The sequence below is a fragment of the Salmo salar genome, chromosome 02 (assembly GCF_965601325.2).
Source record: "Salmo salar chromosome 02, fSalSal1, whole genome shotgun sequence".
Taxonomy (NCBI): Eukaryota; Metazoa; Chordata; class Actinopteri; order Salmoniformes; family Salmonidae; genus Salmo; species Salmo salar.
The window spans coordinates 53,485,353-53,508,572 of NC_138292.1; the positions used below are offsets into that span (position 1 = coordinate 53,485,353).

Consider the following 23,220-nt stretch of genomic DNA (forward strand, 5'->3'; position numbering starts at 1 on the left):
TAAGGTTTGGCAGCACGCCGCAACTGAAATCTGTTTTCCCGAAGAGGATATTGACATCTTCAAGAGTGGTAGGTTGTTTCCAAGTATTTCACTTGTCGACGTACAAAATTACACATGACAGCGACAGTTGAGGTAATGTAGGCCTAGCTCTCAAGATCCCTTCCCGACTCAAGATTAGACATTCCAAAGTTTCCCATTTATCAACTAGTGAGTAGTGATTGCCAATAGAATAGGCTATAGGTAAATGTCCTCTCCAACACACCTCCTAACTCCATGTAGTTAAATGGTGGCTATATGTATAGTAACAAGCAATTGACCTCAAGTTTCATTGAATATAAGTTAGAGTTTAAAACCAATGCAGTGCATCCTGTTAAGAGCCCCTTATATTATTACTCACTTAAGTAGGATTCCTAACATGGAGACTTATAAAGCTGGCAAGTTAAATATCAACAATATTCATCACTTAATGCATTTGATTTTCTTTTTTTGCAAGTCAACATATTGTTTTGAAATGATTTGAGCACAGACCCGCTATTTCTCATGCTTTTCCAGCTTTGTTCTCACATATGACATAGAACTACAGTTCAATACCGCTCCTTGAAAACAGTGGCGCACAGCTTACTGCTTCCGGCGCAGTTCACCCAGTGCGCGAATCAAGAGGGAGAATAAACATATCAATCTTCTATAAAAATGGTGGATGTCTCTGACTAGTTAGACCTTTTCAGAAATAGCAACAGCAGTTGACAACTAGGTTATTCCATCTCTCTCATGCACTAAGCTTGTGTCAATAGTAAAATGTGAAAATCCACTCCAACCTAGCATCCTTCATTTGATGAGGAATCTTTTCTTAAATTTGTAATGATAACAATTATAACGTTAATTGCTGTCATATGCATGACAATGAATTGTTACCCAAAATTCCATTATGTCACAGCCCTAAATAGGAGTGATACCTTGGTGGTGGTGGTGGTGGTGGTGGTGGGGGGTTCTTGGGAGCTGCAATGGGTACCGTCATCCAAGCAGGTAACACTCTTTTCTTTGGTTCGAGTTTCAGCTCGTTCTTGTCATTTTCTGCTTCAGCTCCCCCAGCTTCTGTCTGGGAGTACACAACCACAACGCAAACCAGGTTTATTGGTACCACCGCATTCACAGAAGACATATATAAATATACATATTAATTGGAGTCACGAATGTGATTCCATGGGAAATTGCTGTTACAAGTGCGATTCCAATGGTTAATGGTGCTAGGTAAGGGATCACAAGCGTAACTGGTGTCAGCAGTGGAATATGAAGCGTAACTGGTGTCAGCAGTGGAATATGAAGCGTAACTGGTGTCAGCAGTGGAATATGAAGCGTAACTGGTGTCAGCAGTGGAATATGAAGCGTAACTGGTGTCAGCAGTGGAATATGAAGCGTAACTGGTGTCAGCAGTGGAATATGAAGCGTAACTGGTGTCAGCAGTGGAATATGAAGCGTAATTGGTGTCAGCATTGGGATCCCAGGAAAATTGCCAACAGTAGGTTACATCTCAAGATAAAACTTTTGCTAACACTACAGATTTCCTGACCTGGTTTGAGGTAACTGTTCATCTGGCTCCTTCTGGTCCACACTACCTTCCAGTCTAGATTCTTGTACATGGGAGCTTGGTGTCCACCCCTTGCCCTGTCGAGTGGGGTAAGCGGGTTCGTCGCTTGGTTCAGGAGAGGCAGTAAGAGACTTAATAACAGCCTCGTCTTCATCTTGAAGAGCTTGGCTGTTTCTGCAAGGGAGAGACAACTTGTTGCAAACACGAGCTACATGAGTCATGCACGTTGCTTCTTTAGTGTAGGCAGTAGACCGTAGCTAAATTGACTCGAGTGTCTGGTTTGGATCCTTTTGATATAAGCTTCAAACAAAAACATAACATGAAAAAAAACCTGAAGGGTAAAAATTCAGAGACTAAAGACTATTTCAAAAATACAACATAAGTTAATGTTGCTTAGATATTGGTTTAACATAAAAAGAGATAAAAGACGCTGGTATTTGTTCCAATTCAGTCCACTCAGTCTAGCCTGTTTTTGGGAGATGAAAGGCACAACATTTAGATGAATGCAAATTAATGTTGTAATTTGCAAATCAATTAGTTAAGCGATCGTCTGATGACAGTGCCAGAGAACAATCCTTATCTTTCCAAATCTGTCTAAGGCTGGTCAGGATTGATTGATTGAATTTAATTTGACAATTTGTAATAATTGGGCGCTCCAGCTGGTGACGCCTCCACATACAATTTAAGAAACTCATCAAGGATAACAAAATAAAGCTTAACAGCTTATTTCCATTGTGGTCCTTTTGAAGAGGGAAAGGGGAATACCATAAGGTTAGGTGGCGATTGTAATGACAACAGACAATGACAGACACAATTGTTGTTTGTTTCACAACATTCGATAAGTAATACAATTTCCGTTCCTAATAAACAACTATGGACAGGTACATCTTCCTTGTCTCACATACCCATAATATTATATATTTATACATACATCTACACACACACACACACACACACACACCACACACATTATATTTCCTTGTTTTTTTAAAGAAAAGCAACAAAAAAAATTGTCCATTAAAATAACAACAAAATGATCAGAAATACAGTGTAGACATTGTTAATGTTGTAAATGACTATTGTAGCTGGAAACGGCAGTTTTTTAATGGAATATCTACATAGGCATACAGAGGCCCATTATCAGCAACCATCACTCCTGTGTTCCAATGGCACGTTGTGTTAGCTAATCCAAGTTAATCATTTTAAAAAGACTAATTGATCATTAGAAAACCCTTCTGCAATTATGTTAGCACAGCTGAAAACTGTTGTACTGATTAAAGATGCAATAAAACTGGCCTTCTTTAGATTAGTTGAGTATCTAGAGCATTTGAGAGTTCGATTACAGGCTTCAAAATGGCCAGAAACAAAGAGATTTCTACTCAAACTCGGCAGTCTATTCTTGTTCAGAGAAATGAAGGCTATTCCATGAGAGAAATTTCCAAGAAACTGAAGATATCATTCAATGCTGTGTACTACTCCCTTCACAGAACAGCGCAAACTGTCTCTAACAAGAATAGAAAGAGGAGTGGGAGGCCCAGGTGCACAACTGAGCAAGAGGACAAGTACATTAGAGTGTCTAGATTGAGAAACAGACATCTCACAAGTCCTCAACTGGCAGCTTCATTAAAAAGTACCCACAAAACACCAGTCTCAATGTCAACAGTGAAGAGGTGACTCCGGGATGCTGGCCTTCTAGGCCGAGTTCCTCTGTCCAGTGTCTGTGTTCTTTTGCCCATCTTAATCCTTTATTTTTATTGGCCAGTCTAAGATATGTTTTTTTCTTTACAACTCTGTCTAGAAGGCCAGCATCCCGGAGTTGCCTCTTCACTGTTGACGTTAAGACTGGTGTTTTGCGGGTACGTCTGTTTCATAAATCACAATGTGCATATTGACCGGTGAATAGAAAATGATGTTTGCATGTATACAAATTAAACATTATAGAAACGGCAAGATATCAAACTCTTCATTAAAGGGATAGCCCCCTTTTTTCAATTTTTGCCTAAATGACATACCCAAATCTAATTTTAAGGAGTCGACTCCCTCTGCAAATACGACATTTTCTATAACAATGTTCAGCAACTAATTATTCTCCACAAAATGTTTTGCTACCGGAGACGATGTCATGCCACCATAGCGACACGTTTTCCCTATGGGAAAGGCTAACTCCTTGCATTTTTATTCCAGAGGGTTTAAACCTGAGGCATAAGCAGGAGTTCATAAGTTTGAAGTAATACATGACTTGATTTCAAAAGATGTTAGCTACATTATGAGACCTTTATAGGTAAAAAGAGGGTGATGTTCAAAAGCAGAATTTAAAAAGGAATCAGATGATATTACATGCCAATATTTGTTGACTATAGATTTGATACCACGACTCCCATCATATAAGGTGAGTACTAATTCACAGAGAAAACTGTTTTTCTGAGAACTCTCTAATAATTATTTTTAGCATTACAGATGCAGGATCTTAATTTGAGACAGTTTGCTACTGCAGGAAAATAATCCTGCAACAACAGGAAATGTGAATTATAATTAATCAACATTTTTGTAGGGATTGATACATTTTTATGAGGGAAAATCAAGTCTGACATTTCAAAGTGGGAATTACAAACATCTGAAGCCATTTTAAACCTCAATACAAGTTCAAATTTTCCTGCAAAAGGGTAATCAAATTAAGATCCTACATCTGTATAACTTTGTTGTATGCTGTAGTCAGCCATTTCTCAGGATAACCAGAAACTTGAAAAGGAGACTGAGGATCATTTAATGCGCTTTAACGCTCATGGTTACCCGGACAACTGGCTAACTATAGCATACAAAGGTAAAGTGCAAAACTGCAAACAATAATTAGACAGAGGCATTCATTAGAGGTTGTTAGCCCTGTAGAAAGTGTGCTTCTTGTAGTACAAAAAGAGCAAGTATGTATAGAAATATGAAAACATTTAAAAAGCCACTTCTGTGTGCGTGTGCAAACCAAACGTCATTTTTGGATTTCATTATTTATTGGTTTCATGCACCAAACAAAACTAGTACAGTTTAAGGCAGAGTACAATGTTACCTGCTTTTCTCTCATGATAAGAAAAGGAGCCAACATCTTGGCAGAGTAATGAAATGCTGTCATGACACTGCTTTCACAGCACTTGCTGGGTGTCAAGAAAATATAAACTATACATCTTCCATGTTTAAGCCAATTTGATAGTTAGACCTTGAGGGGAAACTACAGGGCTGACATGAGGAGTTGAGTTACCTGGGTGTTCCATCTTCTCCACCCATGGTCACCACCTTGTAGATGCATTTCCCAAGAAGAAGGGAGATGACGTCTCCCTGTCCAAGTTTATACCACTGGTTCCTGTCCAGGGGTTGTGGGTGGTCATCCAGTGAGGATTGACAAAAGCAGGGGTTCACATGCATCTGGGACTGGAAAATAATAAGAATGGCATTCTCTCAGTTATGACTTTGAAGTTGGTGGCCATGAGGTGCAGTTGGATACTTTTTGGGCGGGTAGATCGGCTTTAATATTGCAGATAGATTGTGGCTTCCATCAATGTAATTGTCTGCATCATTACCAATCCCCCACAAAAAAATTGTAAATATATATAAAATATACAGTACCAGTCAAACGTTTGGACACACCTACTCATTCAAGGGTTTTTATTTTTACTGTTTTCTACATTGTAGAATAATTGTGAAGACATCAAAACTATGAAATCATGTAGTAACCAAAAAAGTGTTCAACAAATGAAAATATATTTTATATTTGAGATTCTTCAAAGTAGCCACCCTTTGCCTTGACAGCTTTGCACACTCTTGGCATTCTCTCAACCAGCTTCATGAGGTAGTCACCTGGAATGCATTTCAATTAACAGGTGTGCCTTGTTAAAAGTTAATTTGTGGAATGTCTTTCCTTAATGCGTTTGAGCCAATCAATCAGTTTATTTCCTTCTTAATGTGTTTGAGCCAATCAATCAGCTGAGTTATAACAAGGTAGGGGTGGACCAAGTCCATATTACGGCAAGAACAGCTCAAATAAGCAAAAAGAAACGACAGTCCATCATTACTTTAAGACATGAAGGTCAGTCAATCCGGAACATTTCAAGAACTTTAAAAGTTTCTTCAAGTGCAGTCGCACAAACCATCAAGCGCTATGATGAAACTGGCTCTCATGAGGACCGCCACAGGAAAGGAAGACCCAGAGTTACCTCTGCTGCAGAGGATAAGTTCATTAGAGTTACAAAGCCTCAGACATTGCAGCCCAAATAAATGCTTCACAGAGTTCTAGTAACAGAAATCTCAATATCAACTGTTCAGAGGTGACTGTGTGAAATCAGGCGTTCCTGGTCAAATTGCTGCAAAGAAACCACAACTAAAAGGACACCAATAAGAAGAAGAGACTTGCTTGTGTCAAGAAACACCAGCAATGGACATTAGACCGGTGGAAATCTGTCCTTTGGTCTGACGAGTCCAAATTTGAGATGTTTGGTTCCAACCGTGCCCAGCATATGTGGGAACACACCAACTCATTAAAGGATTCTTCTTTATTTGTACTATTTTCTACGTTGTAGAATAATAGTGAAGACATCAAAACTATGAAATAACACATTTGGAATCATGTAGTAACCAAAAAAGTGTTAAACAAATTAGATGATTCTTCTAAGTTGTCACCCTTTGCCTTGACGACAGCTTTGCACACTCTTGGCATTCTCTCAACCAGCTTCACCTTGAATGCTTTCCCACGGCATTGAAGAAGTTCCCACATATTCTGAGCACTTGTTGGCTGTTTTCCTTCACTCTGCGGTCCAACTCATCCCAAACCATCTCAATTGGGTTGAGATCGGGTGATTGTGGAGGCCAGGTCATCTGATGCAGCACTCCATCACTCTCCTTCTTGGTCAAACAGCCGTTACACAGCCTGGAGGTGTGTTGGGTCAATGTCCTGTTGAAAAACAAATGACAGTGGGACTAAGTGCAAACCAGATGGGACGGCGTATCGCTGCAGAAGGCTGTGATAGCCGTGCTGGTTAAGTGTGCCTTGAATTCTAAATAAATCACAGACAGTGTCACCAGCAAAGCACCCCCACACCATCACACCTCCTCCTCCATGCTCCACGGTGGGAACCACACATGCGGAGATCCTCCGTTCATCTACTCTGCATCAGAAAGACACGGCAGTTGGAACCAAGAATCTCACATTTGGACTCATCAGACCAAAGGACATATTTCCACCGGTCTAATGTCCATTGCTGGGGTTTCTTGGTTCAAGCAAGTCTCTTCTTATTATTGGTGTCCTTTAACAGAGGTTTCCTTGCAAAATTTTGACCATTCAAGCAGACTCCTCTGAACAGTTGATATTGAGATGTGTGTTACTTGAACTCTGTGAAGCATTTATTTGGGCTGCAATTTCTGAGGCTGGTAACTGTAATGAACTTATCCTCTGCAGAAGAGGTAACTCTGGATCTTCCTTTCCTGTGGCAGTCCTCATGAGAGCCAGTTTCATCATCAGTTTCTTGCCATAATATGGACTTGGTCTTTTACCAAATACAGCTCTCTCCTGTATACCCCCTACCTTGCCACAACACAACTGACTGGCTCAAAAGCTTTGAGGAAAGAAATTCCACAAATTAACTTTTAATTAACACGGCACAACTGTTAAATGAAATGCATTCCAGGTGACAACCTCATGGAGCTGGTTGAGAGAATGCCAAGCGTGTGCAAAGCTGTCAAGGCAACGGGTGGTTACTTTGAAGAATCTAAGATACATTTCAATTTGTTTAACACTTTTTTGGTTACTACATGATTCCATATGTATTTATTTCATAGTGTTGATGTCTTCACTATTATTCTACAATGTAGAAAATAGTAAAAAATAAAAACACTGGAATGAGTAGGTGTCCAAACTTGTATGGCACAGCTGTCAATCTTTTGGTCATTAAATGAAACTTGTATAGTTTTTTATTTATCTTAAATTTTCTTTAGACAATTTTGGTCTTTAATGCAGGGCCAACAGACAAGTTCCTTACTTTCTCCCCTTTCCACTGGCCTCTGCCCTTTTTGCGGTAATGCTGCAATTAGTTGGTTGCAATTTTGAGTAAAGCAGACATTTCCATATATTTTTGTTAGCTGCATGTGTGACACAACTCCACCAGTCCTAACTGTGAGATATATTTGTAAATATTGTTTATCAAAAATATATATTTTTTTATCAATTAGTACATTTGAGTTTAACCATAATATCTGCTGTAATATTTGTTCTGTCTTTTCTGTTGGATTAAACTGAAATTGCAACCAACTTTCTATGGCGTGTTTTAAAAATAGCAATATTTTTGAGATTGGCCCGTTTAATTTTGTCTAGCTTGCCGTTCCAAATAAAATGCTATATTTTTTGCTCATATAATAAACATTTAAAAAAACAAGTCGTTAGGTGTAGGAATGGCCATAAGCAAATAGATATGAGATATGACTAAATAATTAATTTAACCTTTATTTAACTCGGCAAGTCAGTTAAGAACAAAATCTTATTTCCAATGACGACCTACCAAAAGGCTAAAGGCCTTCTGCGGGGACGGGGGCTGGGATTTAAAATAAAAATATAGGACAAAACCCATATCACGACAAGAGAGACAACACAACACAGAGAGAGACCTAAGACAACACAGCATGGCAGCAACACATGACAATACAGCATGGTAGCAACACAACAACAACATGGCAGCAACACAACATGGCAGCAGCACAAAGCAGGGTACACACATTATTGGGCACAGACAACAGCACAAAGGGCAAGAAGGTAGAGACAACAATACATCACGCAAAGCAGCCACAACTGTCAGTAAGAGTGTCCGTGATTGAGTCTTTGAATGAAGAGATTTATTTATTGCAGTTCGTTCCAGTCGCTAGCTGCAGCGAACAGAAAAGACAAGCGACCCAGGGATGTGTGCGTTTTGGGGACCTTAAACAAATCAAATCAAATTTTATTGGTCACATACACATGGTTAGCATATGTTGTTGCGAGTGTAGCGAAATGCTTGTTTGTAGTGAAATGCTTGTAGTGCAGCGAAATACTTGTGACTGGCAGAACGGGTGTTGTATGTGGAGGATGAGGGTTGCGGTAGATATCTCAGGTAAGGGGGAGTGAGGTCTAAGAGGGTTTTATAAATAAGCATCAACCAGTGGGTCTTGTGACGGGTATACAGAGATGACCAGTTTACAGAAGAGTATAGAGTGTAGCGATGTGTCCTATAATGAGTATTGGTGGCAAATCTGATGGCTGAATGGTAAAGAACATCTAGCCGCTCGAGAGCACCCTTACCTGCCGATCTATAAATTAAATCTCCGTAATATAGCATGGGTAGGATGGTCATCTGAATAAGGGTTAGTTTGGCAGCTGGGGTGAAAGAGGAGCGATTACGTTAGAGGAAACCAAGTCTAGATTTAACTTTAGCCTGCAGCTTTGATATGTGCTGAGAGAAGAACAGTGTACAGTGTCTAGCCATACTCCCAAGTACTTGTATGAGGTGACTACCTCAAGCTCTAAACCCTCAGAGGTAGTAATCACACCTGTGGGGAGACGGGCATTCTTCTTACCAAACCACATTACCTTTGTTTTGGAGGTGTTCAGAACAATGCTAAGGGCAGAGAAAGCTTTTTGGACACTAAGAAAGCTTTGTTGTAGAGTGTTTAACACAAAATCCGGAGAGGGGCAAGCTATCAATATATGCACTACCGTTCAAAAGTTTGGGGTCACTTAGAAATGTCCTATTTTTTGAAAGAAAAGCACATTTTTTGGCCATTAAAATAACATCAAATTGATCAGAAACAGTGTAGACATTGTTAATGTTGTAAAATGACTATTGTAGCTGGAAACAGCAAAAACAAATGTAATGGAATATCTACATAGGCGTACAGAGGCCCATTACCAGCAACCATCACTCCTGTGTTCCAATGGCACGTTGTGTTAGCTAATCCAAGTTGATCATTTTAAGACTAATTGATCATTAGAAAATCTTTTTGCAATTATGTTAGCACAGCTGAAAACTGTTGTTCTGATTAAAGAAGCAATAAAACTGGCCTTCTTTAGACTAGTTGGGTATCTGGAGCATCAGTATTTGTGGGTTCGATTACAGGCTCAAAATGGCCAGAAACCACAAACTTTCTTCTGAAACTCATCAGTCTATTCTTGTTCTGAGAAATGAAGGTTATTCCATGCGAGAAATTGCCAAGAAACTGAAGATATCGTACAACGCTGTGTACTACTCACTTCACAGAAAAAGCGCAAACTGTCTCTAACTAGAATAGAAAGAGGAGTGGGAGGCCCCGGTGCACAACTGAGCACGAGGACAAGTACATTGGAGTGTCTAGTTTGAGAAACAGATGTCTCAAGTCCTCAACTGGCAGCTTCATTAAATAGTACTTGGTGTACACCCTTAGTGATAGGCAATGGCTGAGACAGCAGATGTTCTGACTTTATACACTGCACTCTTTGAGAGAGGTAGTTAGCAAACCAGACCAAAGACCCCTCAGAGACAGACACCAACACTCCTTAGCCGGCACAGAAGAATGGAATTGTCTCTACCGTATCATAAGCTTTGGCCAAGTCAATTAAAAAAAGCAGCAAAATAAACAGGGCAAAATAGAAATATGCCTATAAACAGTTAGGATCAGCTTGATCTCCCCCTTCAAATAAAGGACGAACTGTTAAATCAGGGTGATTTTTACACAAATAGACAGGTATTTTCCTTTCCACGGTAGCAAGATCTGATCTATTTTTGCTAAAAAAATAATTAATGATTTTTTTTTCTTTCAGGATATGAATCCCGAGTATGCCCACTTCACCGTCAGACCATTTTATTGGTAAACTACAGAATAAGAATGGCATTCTTCAGTTATGACTCTGGTGTTGGTGGCCAAGAGGTGCAGTTGGATATACTTGTTATTTCCGCACAACAGCTGGCTGTAAACAATTAGTGGTATTTTAAAGAAAGTGTCTTTCTCGCACCACTCTTCATTTTAAAGGGCTAGCATGCTAACTCTAGTTAGCAATTGCTCCAGAACCTGACTCAGGGTAAGTTCATCTGAAGTAGAAAAGAAAGCTTGATTGCCAAAATGTCACTATCCCTTTAATATTGTATAAGTGCTGCCCTTGAGTGGTAATTCCCTAACTCTCAGTAAGATGATCAAATGAAAGAGAAGGTTTCAACTACTTGAATTCAATTGTTCATGTTTTTTCTTAACCTAATTCATCTGCAGCAATGTTGCGGTCCAAAGGCATTACTACATCCTTAGGCTGTGACCTTTGAAAAAATGGAGAGAATATCTGTCCTCTTACAGGCAGCCTGAGGGGTTTTGGACCAAACCGTTACTGAAAATGAATCCGCTTCACAACTAAAAAAAATAACGATTGAATTTATAAGTGTTGTGCCCTTCTCCCTTACTCGGTAAACTATTAAATAAAAGTATTTATAATAAAGGTAATGTGTGGTAAGATCACACAAGACAGTCTCCCTGGGGTACAAATCTACAGGTTCTTAAATGGTTCAAGAACCCTTCCAACACATAAAAAGAAAACACGGTGATTACAGAGGGACCTTCTTGAACATACTATTGATGTCTGATTTCAAAGGATTGTCGTTTTGGCACAATAACACACCTTGGCACTTAGCTGTCAGGTCAGCACGCACTTGAGCCCTAGATGAGAGAGAATAGTCTACTCCGAAAAGAAAAAAAAGAAAAAAATTATACTTAAGCCTACAGGTTTGATGTGCAGCTGCCCATTCAGGTTCTCAAGAAGGCCGTGGTGTCTGGAGACTCTTGTCGCTGACCTGAAACACACAGAGAATAAACTCTCAGATCAGGGCCCGTATGCAAAATGTCTAAAGTGTATCAGAGTAGGAGTGCTGAGAAGGACCCGTTTTGCCTTTTAGATAATAATGAATAAGATTATATGGACAGGGAGGTCCTGGTCCTAGATCAGCACTCGTACTCAGACGCTTGATACATACAGCCCCAGAACTGAGAGAGAATGGGCATTCAGCAGGTAGGTGGTCCGGACAGTACAAATCAATAACAAATTTGAAGACGGGCAATTCCATACTAAAGGGTCCTGAATCCAGAGCATAATATGTTTTGGGCTGCTGAAATAGTGTTACAAGTACATGTTGATAATATGTGACTCGGATTCAAAAGACTATGCTTCAAAAGCATTTTCATGAACAAATTCCATACATATTATGATGTATGACTGACCTGATTGCAGTCTGAACATCTGCCACTGCAAATTGAAATGCACTTCAGTAAAACACTAAGAGCCAGTCGGTCTAAGGCACTGCATCTCAGTGCTAGAGGCGTCACTACAGACACCCTGGTTCTAATCCAGGCTGTATCACAATCGGCCGTGATTGGGAGTGCCATAGTGCGGTGCACAATTGGCTCAGCGTCGTCCAGGTTTGGCCTGTGTAGGCCGTTATTGTAAATAAGAATTTGTTCTTAACTGACTTGAATACATTTTTTTTTTTTTTATCAAATGGGAAATCAGAACAGGAAGAAAAACCATGTAACAAACAGAGCACTAGGAAATTCAGAAATACACGTCAACTGTGTACAGCCTGGACAAAGACAATTGTTTGTACTGTAAGGTATATTATGCATGAACGTAATGTTGTAGGGCTAGGGATTTTAAACATCCACCGATATCCAGTTCTTTCCATAAGAGAAGATAACAAGGTACAGTTCAGTATATTCTTTTTTTTTTAAAACAAGTTTCTAGTTAGGATATTTGTCTATGCTGTCTCAGGCCCGGGGGAACTCTATGGCATCCGAGACCGCAACGCCTCAGTCTGTGGAATTGGCTGCTAAACGGCACCACTGGTCCATGTTAGGACTACAGGAGAGCGTAATGTACACCATGCAGAGCGCAAGAGCACCGGCTACAACCAGTTGCGCTGGCGGTTGTTCTGCTTTTGGTGCACCGGTATGGAGATTGTGCCCGAGTCATGTGGGGTGCAGTATGTCCTCCAATACCTGCAGTCTCGCTTGGATGAGGGCTTGGCAGCCTCTACACAGAGAGTACTTGGCCGCTATGTCTGCCTGCCATGTGGGGTGGATGGACAGGCCAGTGGGGTGGGTGGATGGACAGGCCAGTGGGGCGCCATCCCTTGGTCTCCAGGTTTATGAAGGGGGTTCGTCGCCTGCGTCCAGCTAGGACCCGCTCAATGGTGAGCTGGGATCTGGTCTTGGCAGCTTTGGCAAAGCCGCCTTTCGAACCGTTGGAGTCTGCCTCCCTGAAACACCTCTCTATGAAGGTGGCTTTCTTGGTAGGGATTACTTCCATGAAGAGGGTGGGTGAGCTCCATGCTCATTCAGTAAGTTCGGAGTGCTATCAGATGGACCCTGGTGGGAGGAGTACATCTCTCCGCCCCAACCCTTCATTCCTCCTGAAGGTTCTGTCAGACAGGCATGTGAACATCCCTATTATCCTGTCTGCTTACGACCTCCCAGCAGTGGCGGGGGAGTCTGGGCCTCCCTCTGGCATGCTGTGCCCTGTGCGGGCACTGGCTGCCTATGTGGAGTGGACACGGTCAGTGAGAATAACAGACCAGCTCTTTGTCTGCTATGGTGAGAGAGTCCTGGGGGCTGGGTTATCAAAGCAGAGGCTCTCTCACTGGATCGTGGACACGACAGCATACCGCCTGGCTGGCAGGCCAGCGCTGGGATCTGCGGTGGCACATTCAACAAGAGGTGTGGCAGCGTCCTGAGCTCTACTGAGAGGAGTGCCCGCCCCCTCACTGATATCTGTGCTACGGCCAGCTGGGCTTCCTCTTGCACCTTTGCAAAGTACTATCGGGTAAATGTGGCACCTCCCTCTGCGGTTGGTTCAGCAGTCCTGGGCAACGCCTCCCCTTCCGCAGACTGTGCCAGGACCCCCCCTTCCACATTGACGGCCCCTGCGTTTCGGTCTCGTGCTGGGACTTCGCCGCTGGTAGGCCAGGTCCCTCTAGTACCAACTAAATCTGGTACGGGTATACCAATATATATTGGAGTGATCCAATATAGTGAAACATAACCACGGTTACATATGTAACCACGGTTATGGGAGCTATATGGATCACTCCAATCCCCTACGGTGCTAGAGGTACCTAAAAAATGATGTAGAGAATGTGTGTTGAGGCCATGGGGGTCTATATTTAGGGGCGGACCCCAGCCGTGACACCGGTGTACACGGGAGTAAATCGGTAGATCCTCACCTTAGTTATGGCCAGTACACCTTAGTTATGGCCAGTACAAAAAAATAAATTATGAAATGTATGTATTCACTACTGTAAGTCGCTCTGGATAAGAGCGTCTGCTAAATGACTCAAATGTTAAAAAAAAAAAAAATAATTAAAAAAAAGTTGTGATCCATATAGCTCACATAACCGTGGTTACATACAGTTGAAGTCAGAAGTTTACATACACCTTAGCTAAATACATTTAAACTCCGTTTAACAATTCCTGACATTTAATCCTAGTAAAAAATCCCTGTTTTAGGTCAGTTAGGATCACCACTTTATTTTAATAATGTGAAATGTCAGAATAATAGTAGAGAGAATTATTTATTTCAGCTTTTATTTCTTTCATCACATTCCCAGTGGGTCAGAAATGTACATTCATTCAATTAGTATTTGGTAGCATTGCCTTTAAATTGTTTAACTTGGGTGAAATGTTTCAAGTAGACTTCCACAAGCTTCCCATAATAAGTTGGGTGAATTTTGGCCCATTCCTCCTGACAGAGCTGATGTAACTGAGTCAGGTTTGTAGGCCTCCTTGCTCGGACATGCTTTTTCAGTTCTGCCCACAAATTTTGTATACGATTGAGGTCAGGGCTTTGTGATGGCCACTCCAATACCTTGACTGTTGTCCTTAAGCCATTTTGCCACAACTTTGGAAGTATGCTTGGGGTCATTGTCCATTTGGAAGACCTATTTGCAACCAAGCTGTAACTTCCTGACTGATGTCTTGAGATGTTGCTTCAATATATCCACATAATTTTCCTTCCTCATGATGTCAGTTATTTTGTGAAGTGCACCAGTCCCTCCTGCAGCAAAGAACCCCCACAACATGATGTTGCCACCCCCATGCTTCACGGTTGAGATGGTGTTCTTCGGCTTGCAAGCATCCCCCTTTTTCCTCCAAACATAACAATGGACATTATGGCCAAACAGCTCTATTTTTGTTTCATCAGACCAGAGGACATTTCTCCAAAAAGTCCCCATGTGCAGTTGCAAACCGTAGTCTGGCTTTTTTTATGCCAGTTTTGGAGCAGTGGCTTCTTCCTTGCTGAGCGGCCTTTCAGGTTATGTTGACATTGGACTCGTTTTACTGTGGATATAGATACTTTTGTACCCGTTTCCTCCAGCATCTTCACAAGGTCCTTTGCTGTTGTTCTGGGATTGATTTGCACTTTTTGCACCAAAGTACGTTCATCTCTAGGAGACAGAACGTGTCTCCTTTCTGAGCGGTATGACAGCTGTGTGGTCCCATGGTGGTTATACTTGCGTACTATTGTTTGTACAGATGAACATGGTACCTTTAGGTGTTTGGAAATTGCTCCCAATGATGAACCAGACTTGTGGAAAATTTCTGAGGTCTTGGCTGATTTCTTTTCATTTTCCCATGATGTCAAGCATAGAGGCACTGAGTTTGAAGGTAGGCCTTGAAATACATCCACAGGTACACCTCCAATAGGCTAATTGACATCATTTGAGTCAATCAGAAGCTTCTAAAGCCATGACATCATTTTCTGGAATTGTCCAAGCTGTTTAAAGGCACAGTCAACTTAGTGTATGTAAACTTCTGACTGACTGGAATTGTGATACAGTGATTTATAAGTGAAATAATCTGTCTGTAAAGAATTGTTGGAAAAGTTACTTGTGTCATGCACAAAGTCGATGTCCTAACCGACTTGCCAAAACTATAGTTAGTTAACAAGAAATGTGTGGAGTGGTTGAAAAACCAGTTTTAATGACTCCAACCTAAGTGTATGTAAAACTTCCGACTTCAACTGTAAGTAACCTTCGTTTTGTGCCATTGAGTGATGTGGTGTGCCAATGCGTGTAATATCCCATTTAGTGTCATATTGGGTGATACCACAATTTGGTGAGCACTTCATTGTATGCAATTCTACCTAAATCAAATAAATCTAATTTCATTTGTCACATGCACCGAATACAAATGTAGAAGTGTATATACAAGTGTTCCGGAACTCCAATTTGAGCAGCAGCAGCTGAAAAATGAGCTCCTACAAATACTGAAATTTACATGGTTTTTAGAGTGAAGTACATCGGAAAAAAGCAAAAGAAAACTGCAAGACTGAATAGGAGAAAAAACAAGCAACAAACAAAGATAGGCTTTTGAAAAATAACTATTTTTCATAAAATTGTAGTTATCTTAGCTAGCTGAATTGTTTACCAGTTGCTAAGCAGTTGCTAGGGACTCTTTTGGAAGAAGCTAGCTAGCTAACGAAGAACAACAAAGAATATCTAGTTAACAGAAGAAAAGAAAGAGAAAATCAGGACAGAAGAAAAAGGATATCAAAGTGAAACAGTTCTCTAAAGACACAAGAGACAATAATACAAGAAACAACACTTCTGTAGCTTGTCAACTATGTGTCTGTCTATCCCTGTTCTCTCCTCTCTGCACAGGCCATACAAACGCTTCACACCGCGTGGCCGCTGCCACTCTAACCTGGTGGTCCCAGCGCGCACGACCCACGTGGAGTTCCAGGTCTCCGGCAGCATCTCGAACTGCCGGTCTGCAGCCAACAAGGCTGAGTTCATCTCAGCCTATGCTACCCTCCAGTCCCTAGACTTCATGGCGCTGACGGAAACATGGATTACCACAGATAACACTGCTACTCCTACTGCTCTCTCTTCGTCTGCCCACGTGTTCTCGCATACCCCTAGAGCATCGAGCCAGCGGGGTGGTGGCACTGGAATCCTCATCTCTCCCAAGTGGACATTCTCTCTTTCTCCCCTGACCCATCTGTCTATCTCCTCATTTGAATTCCATGCTGTCACAGTTACCAGCCCTTTCAAGCTTAACATCCTTATCATTTATCGCCCTCCAGGTTCCCTTGGAGAGTTCATCAATGAGCTTGACGCCTTGATAAGTTCCTTTCCTGAGGATGGCTCACCTCTCACAGTTCTGGGTGACTTTAACCTCCCCACGTCTACCTTTGACTCATTCCTCTCTGCCTCCTTCTTTCCACTCCTCTCCTCTTTTGACCTCACCCTCTCACCTTCCCCCCCTACTCACAAGGCAGGCAATACGCTTGACCTCATCTTTACTAGATGCTGTTCTTCCACTAATCTCATTGCAACTCCCCTCCAAATCTCCGACCACTACCTTGTATGCTTTTCCCTCTTGCTCTCATCCAACACTTCTCACTCTGCCCCTACTCGGATGGTATTGCGCCGTCCCAACCTTCGCTCTCTCTCTCCCGCTACTCTCTCCTCTTCCATCCTATCATCTCTTCCCTCTGCTCAAACCTTCTCCAACCTATCTCCTGATTCTGCCTCCTCAACCCTCCTCTCCTCCCTTTCTGCATCCTTTGATTCTCTCTGTCCCCTATCCTCCAGGCCGGCTCGGTCCTCCCCTCCTGCTCCGTGGCTCGACGACTCACTACGAGCTCACAGAACAGGGCTCCGGGCAGCCGAGCGGAAATGGAGGAAAACTCGCCTCCCTGCGGACCTGGCATCCTTTCACTCCCTCCTCTCTACATTCTCCTCTTCTGTCTCTGCTGCTAAAGCCACTTTCTACCACTCTAAATTCCAAGCATCTGCCTCTAACCCTAGGAAGCTCTTTGCTACCTTCTCCTCCCTCCTGAATCCCCCCCCCCCCCCCTCTCTGCGGATGACTTCGTCAACCATTTTGAAAAGGTTGACGATATCCGATCCTCGTTTGCTAAGTCAAACGACACCGCTGGTCCTGCTCACACTGCCCTACCCTGTGCTTTGACCTCTTTCTCCCCTCTCTCTCCAGATGAAATCTCGCGTCTTGTGACGGCCGGCCGCCCAACAACCTGCCCACTTGACCCTATCCCCTCCTCTCTTCTCCAGACCATTTCCGGAGACCTTCTCCCCTTCCTCACCTCGCTCATCAACTCATCCTTGACCGCTGGCTACGTCCCTTCCGTCTTCAAGAGAGCGAGAGTTGCACCCCTTCTGAAAAAACCTACACTCGATCCCTCCGATGTCAACAACTACAGACCAGTATCCCTTCTTTCTTTTCTCTCCAAAACTCTTGAACGTGCCGTCCTTGGCCAGCTCTCCTGCTATCTCTCTCAGAATGACCTTCTTGATCCTAATCAGTTAGGTTTCAAGACTGGGCATTCAACTGAGACTGCTCTTCTCTGTGTCACGGAGGCTCTCCGCACTGCTAAAGCTAACTCTCTCTCCTCTGCTCTCATTCTTCTAGACCTATCTGCTGCCTTTGATACTGTGAACCATCAGATCCTCCTCTCCACCCTCTCCGAGTTGGGCATCTCCGGCGCGGCCCACGCTTGGATTGCGTCCTACCTGACAGGTCGCTCCTACCAGGTGGCGTGGCGAGAATCTGTCTCCGCACCATGCGCTCTCACCACTGGTGTCCCCCAGGGCTCTGTTCTAGGCCCTCTCCTATTCTTGCTATACACCAAGTCACTTGGCTCTGTCATATCCTCACATGGTCTCTCCTATCATTGCTATGCAGACGACACACAATTAATCTTCTCCTTTCCCCCTTCTGATAACCAGCCGGCGAATCGCATCTCTGCATGTCTGTCAGACATATCAGTGTGGATGACGGATCACCAGCTCAAGCTGAACCTCGGCAAGACGGAGCTGCTCTTCCTCCCGGGGAAGGACTGCCTGTTCCATGATCTCGCCATCACGGTTGACAACTCCCTTGTGTCCTCCTCCCAGAGTGCTAAGAACCTTGGCGTGATCCTGGACAACACCCTGTCGTTCTCCACTAACATCAAGGCGGTGACCCGATCCTGTAGGTTCATGCTCTACAACATTCGCAGAGTACGACCCTGCCTCACACAGGAAGCGGCGCAGGTCCTAATCCAGGCACTTGTCATCTCCCGTCTGGATTACTGCAACTCGCTGTTGGCTGGGCTCCCTGCCTGTGCCATTAAACCCCTACAACTCATCCAGAACGCCGCAGCCCGTCTGGTGTTCAACCTTCCCAAGTTCTCTCACGTCACCCCGCTCCTCCGCTCTCTCCACTGGCTTCCAGTTGAAGCTCGCATCCGCTACAAGACCATGGTGATTGCCTACGGAGCTGTGAAGGGAACGGCACCTCCATACCTTCAGGCTCTGATCAGGCCCTACACCCAAACAAGGGCACTGCGTTCATCCACCTCTGGCCTGCTGGCCCCCCTACCTCTGAGGAAGCACAGTTCCCGCTCAGCCCAGTCAAAACTGTTCGCTGCTCAGGCACCCCAATGGTGGAACAAGCTCCCTCACGACGCCAGGACAGCGGAGTCAATCACCACCTTCCGGAGACACCTGAAACCCCACCTCTTTAAGGAATACCTAGGATAGGATAAAGTAATCCTTCTAACCCCCCCCCTTAAAAGATTTAGATGCACTATTGTGGTTGTTCCACTGGATATCATAAGGTGAATGCACCAATTTGTAAGTCGCTCTGGATAAGAGCGTCTGCTAAATTACTTAAATGTAAATGTAATGTAAATGTAGACTTTACCGTGAAATGCTTACTCACGAGCCCTTTCCCAACAACGCAGTTAAAAAGTAATTCAATTAACAACTAGATTAAAAATATATAGTAACACAAAATAACGAGGCTATCTACAAGGAGTACAGGTACCGAGTTAGTGTACTTGAGTACGAGGTACTACATAAAATGGAAAGGTCATAATTCATTTCAGGGATATAAATTGCAGATTCAACCAATATAACAATGAGCTAGAGCAATTGTCACCAACCGTAGTCCTGGAGAGGTACAGGCCAGGGGATGCAGGCTTTTATTCCAGTCGAACACTAGAACACTTGATTCAACTAACCAAGATGCATACTAGCAAATAAGGTTAATCAGGAGTGTCGATGGTTGTCTGGAACAAAATCCTATCCTGTAGCTCTCCAGGGCCAGGGTTGAGGACTACAGACGTAGCTAACTCTACCAGTCAAAACTTTCCAACTAAAGTTACTCACGCCGAGGAATGGACCCCTTCACGGCAGTGTCTCCCCCACGGGCAGGTGTATGGGACTGCCACCGCCTACAGGCACGAGGTCGAACCCCTCCATCTGTGGGTGGTGGATACCTTTGAATGAATTACCAATTGCTTGTCATTAGTTGAGAATAAATGTTTTCTTCCAAATTGTTGTTAGCAAAACTTCATTAAACTGACAGCTGCCTGCCTTATTCTTGGACTCTCCCTCGGAGGTAAAGGAAGCTTTCTAACTTACTGCATTTGGCCCTTAGATAGTTATTATGACCAACCATAGAAATCTACACTTCTTAGTGCTAAATTATTTCCACAAATGCTTTTTACTTGCACTCGAACTAATTTACGGTGCTCAGGCTGAGAAACGGGTAAACCTTGATCAATGATTTCTTCAGTAGCTAACTTCCGGGCTGTTGTAGTGCATGCGCACGTCGTTTTGTGCGGAAGCGACGTTCGATAAAAACAGAGGATTGCGCTATTTAATTGATCAAAAACACCAACAAATTAGCCATTAATATTTTGATTCCAGTAGCGAGTAGTTCTTTAAATGTAACTATGCAAGCTAACATTACTGTCCATGTTTAGCATATACGCATGCGCTGTCCGATATCAGTCATCGTCGTAGTTAACGTTCGGTAAACGACATTTTGAACTGAAAGAGAGACATTTAAACCGTGAGCTGTCTAGGAAGTCGTAAACGATGAATTATTTCACACCTTTTCATCTGAATAGGTAGCTATCTAATAATACAATGATTAATATAACGTTCATATCTAGTCTGACTCTGATCAAGCTTGTCGTAATATTTTTTGTTGTCGAATTCGACACAACGAAATACCACGCTTCACACGTCGAGTAAATTACTATCGAATCGGACATGGCCAGCTGGCTACCGTACACCCAGAGTCATAACGTTATACAGTATATAGAGACTCTGGTCAACGTTTTCTAGCTAAATGGCCCACAAAACCATGGCTATCAAACTATAGCTTTGGGACACAACATCGGGAGTCCATAGACTGTCCCAAAGCTAGCAAGCCCCAGCCAAAGTCCATTGCATTGGCACGGACCTATTTATGGCCCTGTACAGAAACAACCCCCGAGCCATTGACACTAGACCTGCATTAATTGGACAGGTAGCTAGGTATAGGTATTAAGCCTTTATAAGCATTGTTTTTGCTGCAGCTTGCCCTCTCTGCTACACCACTTGTTCATTATCATACTTTTTCACAGAACAGGGCCACTGTTAAATCAAGGTGTGGGACACTGAACTATGCAGTATGTCTCCAAAAGGAACTCCATTGCCTATTTTGTCTGTGAAAGAAGTCCCATCTTGACCTCCGCCAAAGAGACATGCCCACACAACTTTGCTGAAATAATGCCCACGGAAATGAGCTTGAAGATTTTCAGCGAACTGGACATTGACAGCTTATGTAGTGCATTGTTGACCTGCAAACTGTGGCACCAGATCATTGAAGACAGCGACCACCTCTGGAGGAATCACTGCCTGACTGTGCAAGCTTTCTGTCAACAGAAGGTTGATGGGGACAGACAGTATGGACTGTCGTGGAAGGTGGGTCTGTTGGTTTTTAAACAGCTTCACCTCAATTATGCTAGACTACTGGAATGCCTGTCTATAACATCATTGCCAGATTGCAAATATAGACGTATCATAGACATCACATCCCCCCTTACGAAACATTATTACAATAATGCTCTTTTGGATGAGTATCATTTATCTCAATAACAAATGCCTTTGTCATTCTTTAATTATTTCTTATTAGGTCACGCTGGTGCGGAACTACAGGAGAGGTTTTCTGAAGAGAGAATGGTTAAGGGGACGATACAGCAACATTCGTTCTGCCGATGAACTACTGGACAGGAACATGTGCTCATTGGATGTGGAGACTTGGGGCGAGATTCTGGAAGCAGAGCTGGAGAGATAGATGCAATGCTATAAAGAGATATGAGTGAACTCTTTAGATTTTATTTTTATACTTACTTTTTATACCATTTGTATATATGATTATGGTTAAATCACAAACTTGTATATCTTTTTTGTTATACATTAATATATGTTAGGCTATACTCCAGTAAAATATGTATACCCTTTAATGGATTCCTAAATCAGTGATACAATTGTGCCTTCACTACACTGAATAAAGTGGGGTCATTAAGATCATTTGCGTTTACGTTTTTGTTTACAGTATAGCATTAAAGTGCAGTACTTTTGCTATTTGTCAGTATTTATGAGCTATTTAAACGCCTTTGGTTGACTTCTAATTTGAGTTATATTGTATACAAAATACTCATAATGCACTGTATCAGATATATGGGGCTGGAACCCAATATTTGCTATTTCAATTCATTTTGACATGACTGTTCATGTGTTCACTTTATGTACATCCATGCAAATTCATGTATTACTCACTCACTGTAGACTATATCACCACGGATCACCATGCATTCATTGAGAGACATCATGATTTTGATGCACAAACAAATCTGGTGTGGTGCATAACATCTTTAATAATCTAATTAAATTATTGTAGTTAGTACCGTAATTATAAAGACAAAGTCAATTGCCATATTTAAACTCTGCCACTGTATCAAAAGCCACATCCACAAATTAAACAGCAAAGGAACTTCAGGCTACACTTTCTAAGGTTCTTTAACAAAGTTCCACTATTTCAGCAGCCTGGACAGGGTCAACTCGAACCAATTGACAGACTTTCTAAGGTCTCTAACAAGATCCAATGTCAGCACTTCAGACAGGGATAGCTAACAATATTCGGACATCGCACATTAGGGAAGTTCATCCTGCATTGTTAATTGTTGTTTTATAGTTTAATACAGTGTGTGGGCCTACATCCTGCCAGTATCTCCATGCAAGCATATAGCAACTAGGAACACCATAGAAAACCCTGAAAACAAAATACACTGAGTGTACAGAGCTCTTTCCATGAGATAGACTGACCATGTGAATCCAGGTGATAGCTATGATCTCTTATTGATGTCACCTGTTAAATACACTTCAATCAGTGTGGATGAAGGTTAGGAGACGAGTTGAATCATTATTATTACGCCTTGAGACAATTGAGACATGGATTGTGTTTGTGTGCCATTTAGAGGTTGAATGGGCATGACAAAGATTTACAGTGCTGTCAGAAAGTATTCATACCCCTTGACTTGTTCCACATTATGTTGTGTTACAGCCTGAATTCAAAATGGATTCATTTTTTTCTTACCCATCTATACACAATACCTCATAATGACAAAGTGAAAACATGTTTTTAGAAATGTATTAGTGTTTATTTTATTTTTGTATTTTTTCAAAATACAAAAATAATCCATTTACATAAGTATTCACACCCCAATACATGTTATAATCACCTTTGGCAGCGATTACAGCTGTGAGTCTTTCTGGGTAAGT

The 23,220-nt window shown here is 42.3% G+C and overlaps 1 long non-coding RNA gene and 1 other non-coding gene across 4 annotated transcripts; one reads left to right on the plus strand and one right to left on the minus strand.

Moving 5' to 3' along the window:
- Positions 1–960: 960 nt before the first annotated feature.
- Positions 961–20,185, minus strand: LOC106586040 (aprataxin and PNK-like factor). Of its 3 annotated transcripts, none has more exons than XR_014381345.1 (5): positions 19,774–20,185; positions 11,331–11,400; positions 4,833–5,002; positions 1,568–1,759; positions 961–1,096 (listed from the first exon to the last, which is right to left on the minus strand). It is a non-coding gene; the product is annotated as an aprataxin and PNK-like factor (long non-coding RNA). The 3 variants fall into 3 exon arrangements; XR_014381342.1 differs by having other exon boundaries at positions 4,833–11,400; positions 19,774–19,883; positions 20,029–20,173; XR_014381341.1 differs by having other exon boundaries at positions 4,833–11,400; positions 19,774–20,177.
- Positions 20,186–20,232: 47 nt separating this feature from the next.
- Positions 20,233–21,969, plus strand: LOC106586031 (uncharacterized). Its single transcript, XR_006761422.2, has 2 exons — positions 20,233–21,360; positions 21,572–21,969. It is a non-coding gene; the product is annotated as an uncharacterized LOC106586031 (transcript).
- The last annotated feature ends 1,251 nt before the right edge of the window (positions 21,970–23,220 follow it).